The sequence below is a fragment of the Phalacrocorax aristotelis genome, chromosome 3 (genome assembly GCF_949628215.1).
Source record: "Phalacrocorax aristotelis chromosome 3, bGulAri2.1, whole genome shotgun sequence".
NCBI lineage: Eukaryota > Metazoa > Chordata > Aves > Suliformes > Phalacrocoracidae > Phalacrocorax > Phalacrocorax aristotelis.
This window is the reverse complement of record NC_134278.1, coordinates 79,516,698-79,527,776: the sequence shown is the minus strand read 5'-3', so window position 1 is coordinate 79,527,776 and position 11,079 is coordinate 79,516,698. Positions and strand designations below refer to the sequence as shown.

Below are 11,079 nucleotides of genomic sequence, written 5' to 3'. Positions count from 1 at the left end.
ATAGGGACAATTGGGCTCAGTCCTACTAAGTCTGAAAAACTGGGGATATCACTACATAAGACCCCAGAACTGATTAACAGAAAGCTATGATTTAAAAAAGGGGGCAAACCTTAATATTTTTTTAATCAGGAGCTCAGCACTATGGGAATAGACAGCTGTTACATGGTTTAGAATTTGTCCCAAAACTCCCTGGCTTCAACAGGTGACTTTCAATTATTTGCAAGGAGCACTGGACTGGTACCCTGCGAAATTGCTTACCAAAGCAGGAGGACATTTGCACAGGGAAAATGACAGAAAAAAGTAGGATAGGGAAATAGTTAAAAAAAAAATAGTTAAAAAAAATCACCTACTTTTTTTTTCTCTTGTCAGCTGGAATCCCCTTACAGCTCCAGTAATCCAAGTGGTAAGTACTTCCCCTGACTGCCAAAAATGAAAAGATGTTAAAGAGAATTTTGCAAGTCAGCCATGTATCAGAAAATCCCAGCTGATTTAACTTTGATAAATGTCTTTTATAATAAGAGCAAATGTATTCCTTCTTCCCCTGTAATGTGTTTTGGGGTTTTTTGGGTTTTTTTTTTTTGGGGGGGGGAGGAAGTGGGGAGGATTTTTAAGCAGGGGGTCTTATAAGACTGAACATCCTGAAAAATACAGAACACTAAGCCTTGTTGCAAGCAGACATGGGAAGATGGGCCTGCTGCCCGATTCCTGGTTTAGAAATAAAGTAGGTTCTGGAATTAGACTATCTAAAACTTTACACAAGCCCAGAAATTTCCTGACCTTGCAGGGGGGCGGGGGGAAACAGTTTGGACCAATTTGAAAGGAAAATCTCCCAAAGGTTTTTTTCCAAGAGGATCAAATGTTGACGCTTCCTTCAAATCAAAAGTGGTTATTTATAAATAAATAAATAAATAAGGCTGAATAGAAACAGTTATTTTCCATACATCCTTCTGAACCACAGGCAAGAATGAAGGACAAGGTCAGCACGTTTCATCAGTATTACTGACAGGGGAAGAAAAAAGAAAATCTAGAACCAGGTACTTTTAAAGATACTATTGGTTTAAAGGTAAGTCCCTTTCTTCAAAGGGTGACAGAAATGTGCTGGCCCCACAGGGAAACTGAGACCCTTCTCATCTTTGTGCTATCATCTTCTTGTTTCTAGTCTTCCAGGGCCATAAAGCACTGCTTAGCACTGTGACACATCCTTCTGTGGAAACACCACCATGAGGCGGGGCTGCATATGCCCTAGCCTAGTCTTAGACAAGGGTAATTTTAGGGAAGATGGAAGCCATCAGATGCACACGTTCATGTAGGACAAATATAAAAAGACTTATGTATCGATCCACATAAACAAGCTAGTCATCTTATTTGTATGTACAGACACTGCAGCCGATGACTTCACCAGGATTCTGAGGATAGCATTTGGTCTGAAATCATGTTCTCTAAGTTACATCTCAATAATCCAATTAAAATGTACGAGAACTAATTAAACCTAGTGGATAACGATAGTAACAATAGCACATAGTAATTTATAGCATTTTCTATCTTCAGTGCGCTTACAGGCACTAATTAATAGATAACATGATTTTAAAAATGCATGAGCACAGCATATGATTAGAATTAACATTTCAATTACTCTCCGTCTCTGACCACTACATTTACAAAATGCTTCTTATTTCTTTGTACATATGTGTAATAAACAAAAAGGATTCTGTACAACTTATTACAAAGTAATTATAGAGTTTCTAAACCATCCTATACACTCCATGAGAAATCACATCTGCTTTCTTATTCTCTTCAAAATTCCACCTTTTAGGTGATTTCCACAGACCCCTATTAATGTAATCTCTTTTTCTTAAACTCTGCTCATGCACAGGGGATTCTGCGCAGTAACTTCAATCCTATGGCAGGATTGCCATGCCAGAAACAAGGTGAAGCTCCTCAGGAAAAGCCACTGGAGCTACAGTTACCCTGGGACTGAAGTGCTCACGGGCAGACACAACAGATGGATTTGGGAAGTCCCAGGGACCAAATCCCCATCGCTTCTTCCCATGAGGCAAATGCCGTCACCCAGTGACAGCAGCCTTCACTGATTGCCACTTCTGGTACTGCTAGTGCTGAAACCAGAGCAGTACAGAGCTTGCCATAGGCTGAGACTGCTCTGTACCTGTTTCATGGGCCATTTTTTTTAGCCTGAGCCTTCTGATTGCACCACAGCAGTTTAAATGTAACACAAGTATATCTGTGCAGGGGTCAAATGTGGAAGTCTTCCATTCAGAGGAATTGAGGCTTTCAGAAACAGCAGAACAAAGACACATTTTGGCAACTCATCTTCCCCTGCTGCCAATTTAAACCTTACAGTTTAGAATTACTTCCTTTCAACATCTGTTGGGTTTGTGGCTAATGGACTGACCTTTTTGAGAAGGGAAAAGTTCCTTCTGGGTTTTTTTGCAGGCCACTGGTCTGCAGGGACATCAGACTGAGTGCCTGGATAACTCACTGTTGTTAGATTTTTCCAATATTTTTCAAGGCTTTTCAGGTACTAAAACCAAAGCAAAACAAAAATCCCCAAAGCCAGAAGTGCCCATATACACTAGCTGTCATACACAGCCTACAATAAAAAGAAACCTCCCTCGGCTGACAGGGTAAATGCATTTGCCTTTTCTCCACAATGGGAATTTGCAGCACAGGGTCTCCCTGCTGATGCCTTCCTACCGCTGCCCTCTCCATCTGCAGAGTTTCAGTTCGTCCTCCTGCTGTTTCACACACCTTTTTAATGAAAATTAATTCATATTGCAGCATTTTCCCTGCTAGATGTGTAGGCTGAGACTCTCTTACCTCTGCTGTTCTCCGTCTTTCTTTGTGGACCAATGCAAATTGCCCAGCTAGACTTTCCTGTAAGAATCTCTTTTTTTCCACATGTCCCCGTGTAATTGTCAGACTTTACATTTGAACTTGTAAGCATAGAGGGACAGAAGCATTTATCCAGCCTGATACAATTACCTCTTTCAAATGACTTTTCTGCTCATGTCTTAACTCTTTAGCAGGCTGTAGAAGCCTCTGAGCAGCTGGTATCCATTCGAACTTGTCTTTTTTTGTGCTAGCTACATGTTTCCAATCAATGAAATCAATAGCACACTTCTCAGGTTTTCCCTATTACATAAATAAATATAGATCTAGTGCTGACAGCACACAGGTTGAGGTGACAAAGGGGGAGCACAATAGGGAAAACCAACAGAAATCACTCAAGCCCTGCTGTATAAAGTCCTTACTGATAATTCAGTGATCAAATTTTATTTCATATAAATTACTAAAACACCCACAAACTTCTAGCAGGAAAGGCCAGCACTGATTTTAATCTTGCTCATTACATCACTTGCTTCTAACTAATAGGGCTGCAAATAATCATTCTTGTGCTAGTTATTTTTAATTATTATTTAAAATAGAATATTTCTTTAATTTAGAAGCTAGCCAGGAAGCTCTACATATCAATATTTCAAGCTCACCACATTTTACTTTCAGCCATGAAAAAAATCTGTATAACTATGAAGACAAGTTTCAGTCAAAGTGCAATGGATCACTTCAGAAAAGCATTTCTGCACGCACAATGTAAGAAAGAACTGTGCTTATTCAGCATTAATGAAGTTTTCTGGACTCTGAACAGAAATTGTCATTCGTAAGTCTCACTAGCAGGATGGTCCTAAACCTTTCCTAGTATCTGTGAGGGAGATTTTATAATAGCAATAGTGAAGGAAAGGGGATGAAATAGGAAAAAGAACAAATCCATGACCTTTACTGCCACACTGAGACAGAATTCTGGAAGTTGAAATGTTGGCTGCTACAATGTAGGAATCAAATTTAATGACAGAGTTTTCCAGGCAAACATAAGCTGGAAGGATTCCTGGTACTCTGACGTGGAGCCCACCCCAGTAGCCCACCTGAATCCGTCCACATGTGCAGCAACTACTGCTGCTACTAACAGCAGTGCTCGGTCACAGAGCTCTGCGACCTCTGAAGAAGATAATGAGGAAAATCCATCCAATTTCTAAAGCACAGGAAAACATTTTTAGAAGAGCAAGCAAGTTTGTCCCATCTCAGTAGACTTGGGAGAGTTGCTGGAGAATAAATGAACATTGGAGAGGAATAATGCTCTGACCCTAAGAGATTATTTTTAGACAAGGTTCAGGCCCAGAGCATGAGGAAATTTCCATTGCTGTTAGTACTTTATGTCATCTGGTTAAATAAAGGCTTCCCTAAGCCATTCCCTTCCCATTGCCTTTCAGAAGAACTGGACTTAGAAAAAGCAGTAAAAACCTGAAGACTGCAGGCAATGTGAAATATTTCTCTTTTATAAAAGTGTTCTGAAGGAAAGAGGTATCATATGGAGAAATATTTCATAAGAAATTACAGCCTCAGAGTTATCCCACTTTGCTTTTGCATTTATCATTTCTATTTCTACCCACCTGCTCTCCTACCCACACACCCCCAGCGTTATTAACGTTTATGAAAGAGCATGAAGTTTTCATAATAAAGAATGTTTTTGTCCATTATTTAGAGAATAATATAGTTCATTCAGTATGTTCCCTTGGAGGAAAAAAAACAGTTTGGTCTGCTGTAACTAGACACTCTTTTTCAGGAAATACATTGCACTGAACTACCTGATTTTCTTTTTAAAGTTACAAGGGTACAAAACAGTTCTGCCTAGAGACAGTGATTTTCATCATGGTGACGTTCACCCACAGATGATATCAGGTGTGCTGTTTGTTACATATCATCCTATACTGTGTGTTATGTGTAGAACAAGGAGATATATTCTTGATCCTAAAAGATGATTCTATTCTTTTTAACTCATTACTGAAAAGACAGACTTTCTAAGGGTCAGGTTTTTGTACCCCAAAGCTACTTCAAGGATATACTTTGCTGCCATTTATTGTTTGCTTCTGGAAGTTTCTTCATTAGACAGAAATCTGGTGACGTCACCAAATCATATACTTGCAAAATAACCTAAATAAGCATTTGCTTACGCTAAGGTTAAGGCCAGACTACGAATTTGGGAGTCAGTTGTGGAGCCAGGGATTTCGACTGACAGTGCTTTACCCTAATATCTACAAGCCTAAAAAGAGCAGGAGCATCTCAGGTAGGCAAGAACGTTTTAGCAGAAAAGGGGAGAGGCGGTCCTTAGGTCATCAGCATTCAGGAATTTCAGTGCTCTCTGAATGGAAACCAAAGTTTCAATGTGCCCATGGCAGCAAAATGACAGCCAGTGGTGAACATAGAAGCATTGGTACAGAGTGCAGGTGTCAGCCCATAAAATTGGTGGCCATCCCCAGCATTACCTAAAGGTACTGAGCAGTCTTCAAGGGTGAAGTCCTCTGTTATTCTGCTTTATGATAGTGTAGTCTAGAAGGAGCTAGGCAGGGGTAACTACAGCAAGGACTGCATCAGAAAGAGAAGTTTGTAAAACCCTGGCCCACCGAAGCTGGATGTACCTACACTGAAGGTAAGGTTGCTGCCACCCAGCAGTTCAGGGCTGTTAACAGAACAAAACAAGACTGTAGAATATCACAACCTCTTCAACAACAAGAGCTGACATGATTCCCTTAGCGCCTCCAGTGCTTTTCGTTCCAAACTGAATTCACATCATCATGCTTTCCTAGGGGTGCCCTCTCTTAGTGGTCTTACAAACACAGGGAAACTGTGGAAGTTCAGCTTGCCTATTGTGAGGAGTGCTGGCTGAAAGCTGGATGCCTACTAGACAGGATACGGTCCTGTTGTTCCCCAAATCCTCACACACACTGAGCCAGGAAGGCAGCCTAACGATTTATTGGAAGGCAACTCGCTTCTGAGAGTCCTCAGCGAGTATTTAGCAAGGAGGGAACAGTCCCTTAAATATCACTCCCCCCAAAATGAAAGAGACAATTGCATAGCAGCCTCATCTGTCCATGAGAGGAACTGCACGAGAAGCAGAGAAATAGTCAGGAGTGGAGTGACTTCAGTCAACTTAGTGAATTTCATGGATTTGTTATTTAGTGAATATTTGTTAAAAAAAATAAACAAGCAAACAAACAAAAACCAAACCAACAACAACACCACCAACACAACTGAAACTGAGTTATTGAAATTCTCAGAAAATAACTTTGAGTTAGCACTGACATTACAGAAATTTGAAACAAAATAAGATACCATTGCACTGAGGAGCCAACACCTAGATTCCTCTCTGGCTTTTAGCTACTTAGGTCAAATACAGCCTAAATAAACTTTCTCTAGGCCTGGCTTTGATTAGAAGTACTGACCCAGACTTATCTTCCTTAGTTTTTGCCACCTAACTGAGCACGCTCACACAGAGCTGGTCACCCTGCGCGCTCCATGGGGAGAGAGGTGCTGCACAAGAAGATGGCTCAGCTCTCTGAGACCCCTCCAGGCACATCCCCAGCACACAGACCCCTAGGGACAGCGGGCTGAGGGGCCACCTGGTCCAGGCCAGCTCTGCCCACAGGGCTAGTGGCGCCCACAAGTTAGACAGGGCAAATCCAGAGCTTTCTTCCAGCTTAGGAAAAGTACAGTCCTGTCAGAGAGAGTTCAAATAGCTAATAGAAAGCAGGCTCCCTTAAATTAAATCACTGCCTGCATTAACTTAATTAGAGGCAATGGAAGATGACAGGGCATCACACCTGAGATTCTTCACAGAAAGCAGGACAGCCTCATACAGCTAAAATTTTAATCTTGGGCTGAAAGCTTGGCTCTCCCTTTGGGAAACTTAAAATATAACTTGGGACAAACGTGCATGACATATGACACAGCATCAGTCAGATCACCCATGTTTCAAAACACTGAACAGCATTCACGTTTGTTCTCTCTCAACCGCACCTCCTCACGATTCGCACTCACATACATGCCACAGAAGCTCGACGGCAGGTGCGGGTGGCTCTGACTCCCGTGGAGGGGCACAGGCTGCCACGCACCGCCCGTCCTCTTGGAGGAGCCGGGGCCAGGAAAGCCCGGTGCAGCCTCTCGCCTCACCCCGAAACGAAGTCCGGGCGGGCAAAACAAAACGCCCGCCGCTCCACAGGCGGGGAACGGCGGCTCGGGGCCGCGCGGCAGCAGCGCCGGCAGGTGGCGCCCCCACACAGCCGTTAGGCCGCCGCCCAACGGCCGCGCAGCCTCGCGGGGCCGGACTGACGCCCAGAGCCACGGAGGAGGTCTGGGAGTTAACGTCAGGCAGCGCTCTGTGATCCTTGTATGTATATACACTCATATACACACACAAACAGCCTCCCCGGCCACCTGAGCCCTTCCTCCTCCTCTTCCATGTCCACAGAACAAAGGGGCTTCACCTCAGGCCGTGCTTCTTAACCGCCCTTTGGATCTTCCAGAGGGCAAACGGCGGCGCAAAGCAGTGTGGCAGCCTTCTGGCAGCCTTGGGTTTCCTCTCCCAGGGCCTGGTGCTGTGTGGAGACGGTGGTGAGGGGGTGGTGAGGGGAAACTGCGCCACAGAGAGCAATTCTCACCAGTGCCCGCAGGCCCTCGTCTTGCTGTGCCCCTCTGGCTCTGGAGAATGGCTGTGCCTTCTGTGAAACCAGGGACCTGACATGGAAAAGATGCTTCTATCAGTACCAGGGGTGCTACCAAGAACCAACTGCTGGTTTACAGGGTTTCCTCTTTGCAGACCCTGTTTCACTGTATCTGCAGGTATTTTAACGGCATTTTATACATCTGATGAGTTTGAGGTTATACGCAGCCTGCAGTTTAAGGATCACTGAAGCGATTCTTAAATGTACAATTCACGGCTTACAATATCGTTTGATGCAGGAAGGAAACTCAGTCATCACTCAAAGGCAGAGAACTGAAGCATCTGTAAACCTGAACAGAACAGGAGCCCTATTCTGACTTCTTGCTTTAGCTACATGACATCGTTCGCCCCCCAGCACCACCATGAGTCAATGTTATTAGACTTATTTTTCAGACAGAATGTGGGATCAGAAAGGATGAGTTAATTGCCTGAAGCGACAATGAGCTGTGGCTGAGGCAGGGAAAGGACAGAAATCCCCATGCACGACTGCTGCTCTAACCATTAGGGACATCACTGTAAAAACTTTCACCCAATCTTCCTCTCTCACTCTCTTCCCCTCTTGCACACAAGTCAGGAAAGTATGTTCAAATACAATCAAATCAAAATAAAAACCAAAATCAAACTGGGCAGTTTGCTTTTACTGCCCAGTGAAGTGCCCCATGAAGATTACTGGGCAATAACTTGTGGTTACTGCTCTCAAGCCATGCTGAAGAAAAACTTAGGGACATTTCCTGAAAGGGCCACGGTCCTTTCAGGTACAGCTCATAAGCCTCAAAGCAGCTGACAAAATAAGCACTATGAAAGTCAGAATTTCTGTGTGCTATAGCCACCTCAGCCTCTCCAAAAGCATTTGTGCCTAGAAATGCGTTTGGGAAACACCCTTCTCCCCTGACGCATTGCCTTCCTTACAGGGAGGTAGAAAGAAAATATGCCCCTTTAAGCATTGTATTTTACTAAACAGAGTAGCTAGATTTCTGTAGAATTGGACAATTCACTCTATTGAATGATTCTGTCTCACACTATCTGCACAAGGATCTCTGCCAAAGACCACTGGCAAAGGTACCTGACAGGCTTGTTCACGCTTGTGGGGCTGAATAAGTTCATTAGGCTTACAAGGAAGAACAAGCTCAAATAAAACTGCACACATCAATATACCCTGCCTTAATTAAAATGTACGATCATCACACAGCTGACACCCAAAACACTGCTGACAGAAAGAAGCTACACATGTCCTGCAGTTAATAGTGCTTTATTTTCTGTCAAAACTTTTCAGGCAGGGTTTGTTGAAGTTTTCAGGGGGGGGTCCAGTGGCTGTATTCAGACACTGGCATAAGAAGCTGCACCATGTGGAACCAGACCTTATGAGTTTCTGGATGTGTTTCAGAAAGAACTTGAAAAGTCAAGATTGTCAAGATAATAGTTGGAAAGATGTGTATCTTTTTAGTGATTTCATGATCTTTTTTCTGAACAAGATTTTGTAAAATATTGTGCAAGTATTGACCATATTTTCCCTCCATTTTCCATTTTTGTAGCTAATCACTACACTCATACAAAGGTAAAAGATTTTGTGGAGTTTGGGGAAAACCAGATCATGCCACTAGAGTCCTCCATTTGGATTTTCCCCTGTCTATAGAGCCTCTCCATCTACATCAGGATACAAAGGGAACAACTATTCCCATAGTACAGAACCCAGTGGTTTAAAATTTTCCTCAGCATTACAGGCACCCTGCCCTCTGCCCAGCTGTTGTAGCACCAACACTGACAGTGATCTCCCTGTAACCTCCTTCCCTAGCCTATAAGGAGACACAGGGGACTCTGGGCAGTCTTTGAATGGTGGTCATAAAGCCAAGGGAGCGTTGGTATGTGGTTAAGGGGATATATGTATATACACATACATATCTCAACATGATCGAGGCAGAAGGGCAAAGGCAGAACGTGCTAGACCCACCCGAGAAAGACCGCAGCCATTGCCTCTTTCGTCTTCCACCTGTTCCCTGAAAGCTCTCTCCTCACAGCATTCAGTCCAGGCTTGATCCTGCAGAGTGGTCTCCAAGGGGTTCTGCACTTGAAATGTGGAAATTTAGAGTGTGAACGGTTTGCAAGATGAGTCCTTTGGGACGAGCACTCTGTGTTCAGTGTCAGACACACCTGTGGCACGAAGAACACTGCAGGGAACAGGAACTGAAAAGCTAGTCCAATGTTTGCTGTGCCTAAGAATTATAGGACGCAGTTTTAAATTGCAATGCTACATTTACACTTCAGTATGAAATATAAGCATCTGACTGATTATATAGGTTTCTCTCCAGAAGGGGAGGAAAAAACCCTTGTCAGTCCTGTGCTGCACTTTTAATATTGCCAAACCTCACATAATGAATGCTTGCCATGGGTGTTTCAACACTGGTCTGCCCACTAAGTGTTTGTGAATATATGATACGCACTTTCTTCTGACAGCTAACTAATTGATTCTCAGAGAGAATCAGCTTTCCAAAGGTGACCAAAAATGATTTATGCAAAGAAGCATTTTTGTCACAGCAAGCATAGCTTTGAAGGAAATAAAAATTTTACTTGGAATACAATAGGAAAAGCATTTCAGCAAGCAGAATTGTGTTGGCTCATGTTGCTTCTGAGAAGAAAAATAGATCTGTATTTTTTCCTTTGTTCTATTACTTGTGATATAGAGAATTTAGAGTTAAAGTTATTTTTTCTGTGCCCACTTTTATCAATGTGGTATCTTTCCAATGATCTTGTTCATTCTGGCTGCAGAAACTGTGGCATATAATGTTATGCCATTTGCAACCCATTACGGCATGTTGTTCCAAGGATTTGCAATAGAGTGCAATATAAAGCTGTTTATAAGTCAGTTACTTGTGTATATAGTTTAGCGTAACAAAAAGATATTGAAAAGAAAGGCTCCCAGAGCCATCATTTTTTTTATTTGCTTATAAAACTATTTTGGAACTTTAATATTCAAGTGTAAATTTAAGCCAAATTAAAGTGCTGAAATGTTTACTGAGAGTCATATTTTAGGAACAAGGAGTTTCAAAAGTATTAAGAAAACAAAAAGTAGGATCTGAAGGCATACCTCTGCACAGAAGAGCAAAATTCAAACAGTATGGTTTAGCTAGAAAACAGTGCGCTCAGTGAAAGTGAGAAAGCAATGAATAACCCTCTTGTAAGGTGCTTCCTGTTGACAAATCCCACCAAACACAAGAGGCTGAGAAACCCATTCATGTCCCTTTGAACATCAGGTGACAAATCCAAACCCAATGTACATAGACCCTTCCTTAAAAGAGGCCGGTCTTCAGTAGGTAAAAATAGTTGAACTTTGCTAATTTCAGTACAGGACTTGGAAGCATTTTGCAAACCATCTGGACTATAGCTCCAGGGAAGCGAGGGTGTTATTATGGCCATTTTATAGAGAATGTGTATTAAGCAGATTTTTGCAACAGGCTTTGCTATTGTATTTTAAAACATCAGCCATGAGGTAGAAACAATTCTGAAGCTTGTTCTGA

General features: G+C 42.6%; 1 long non-coding RNA gene across 1 annotated transcript in view; it reads right to left on the bottom strand.

The window, feature by feature from the left end:
• Positions 1–351: 351 nt before the first annotated feature.
• LOC142054924 (uncharacterized) overlaps positions 352–11,079 on the bottom strand; it is a 174,540-nt gene continuing 163,812 nt past the window's right edge. The window contains exon 6 of the long non-coding RNA XR_012659723.1: positions 352–420. This is a non-coding gene — a long non-coding RNA (uncharacterized LOC142054924). The remainder of the gene's footprint in view (positions 421–11,079) is intronic.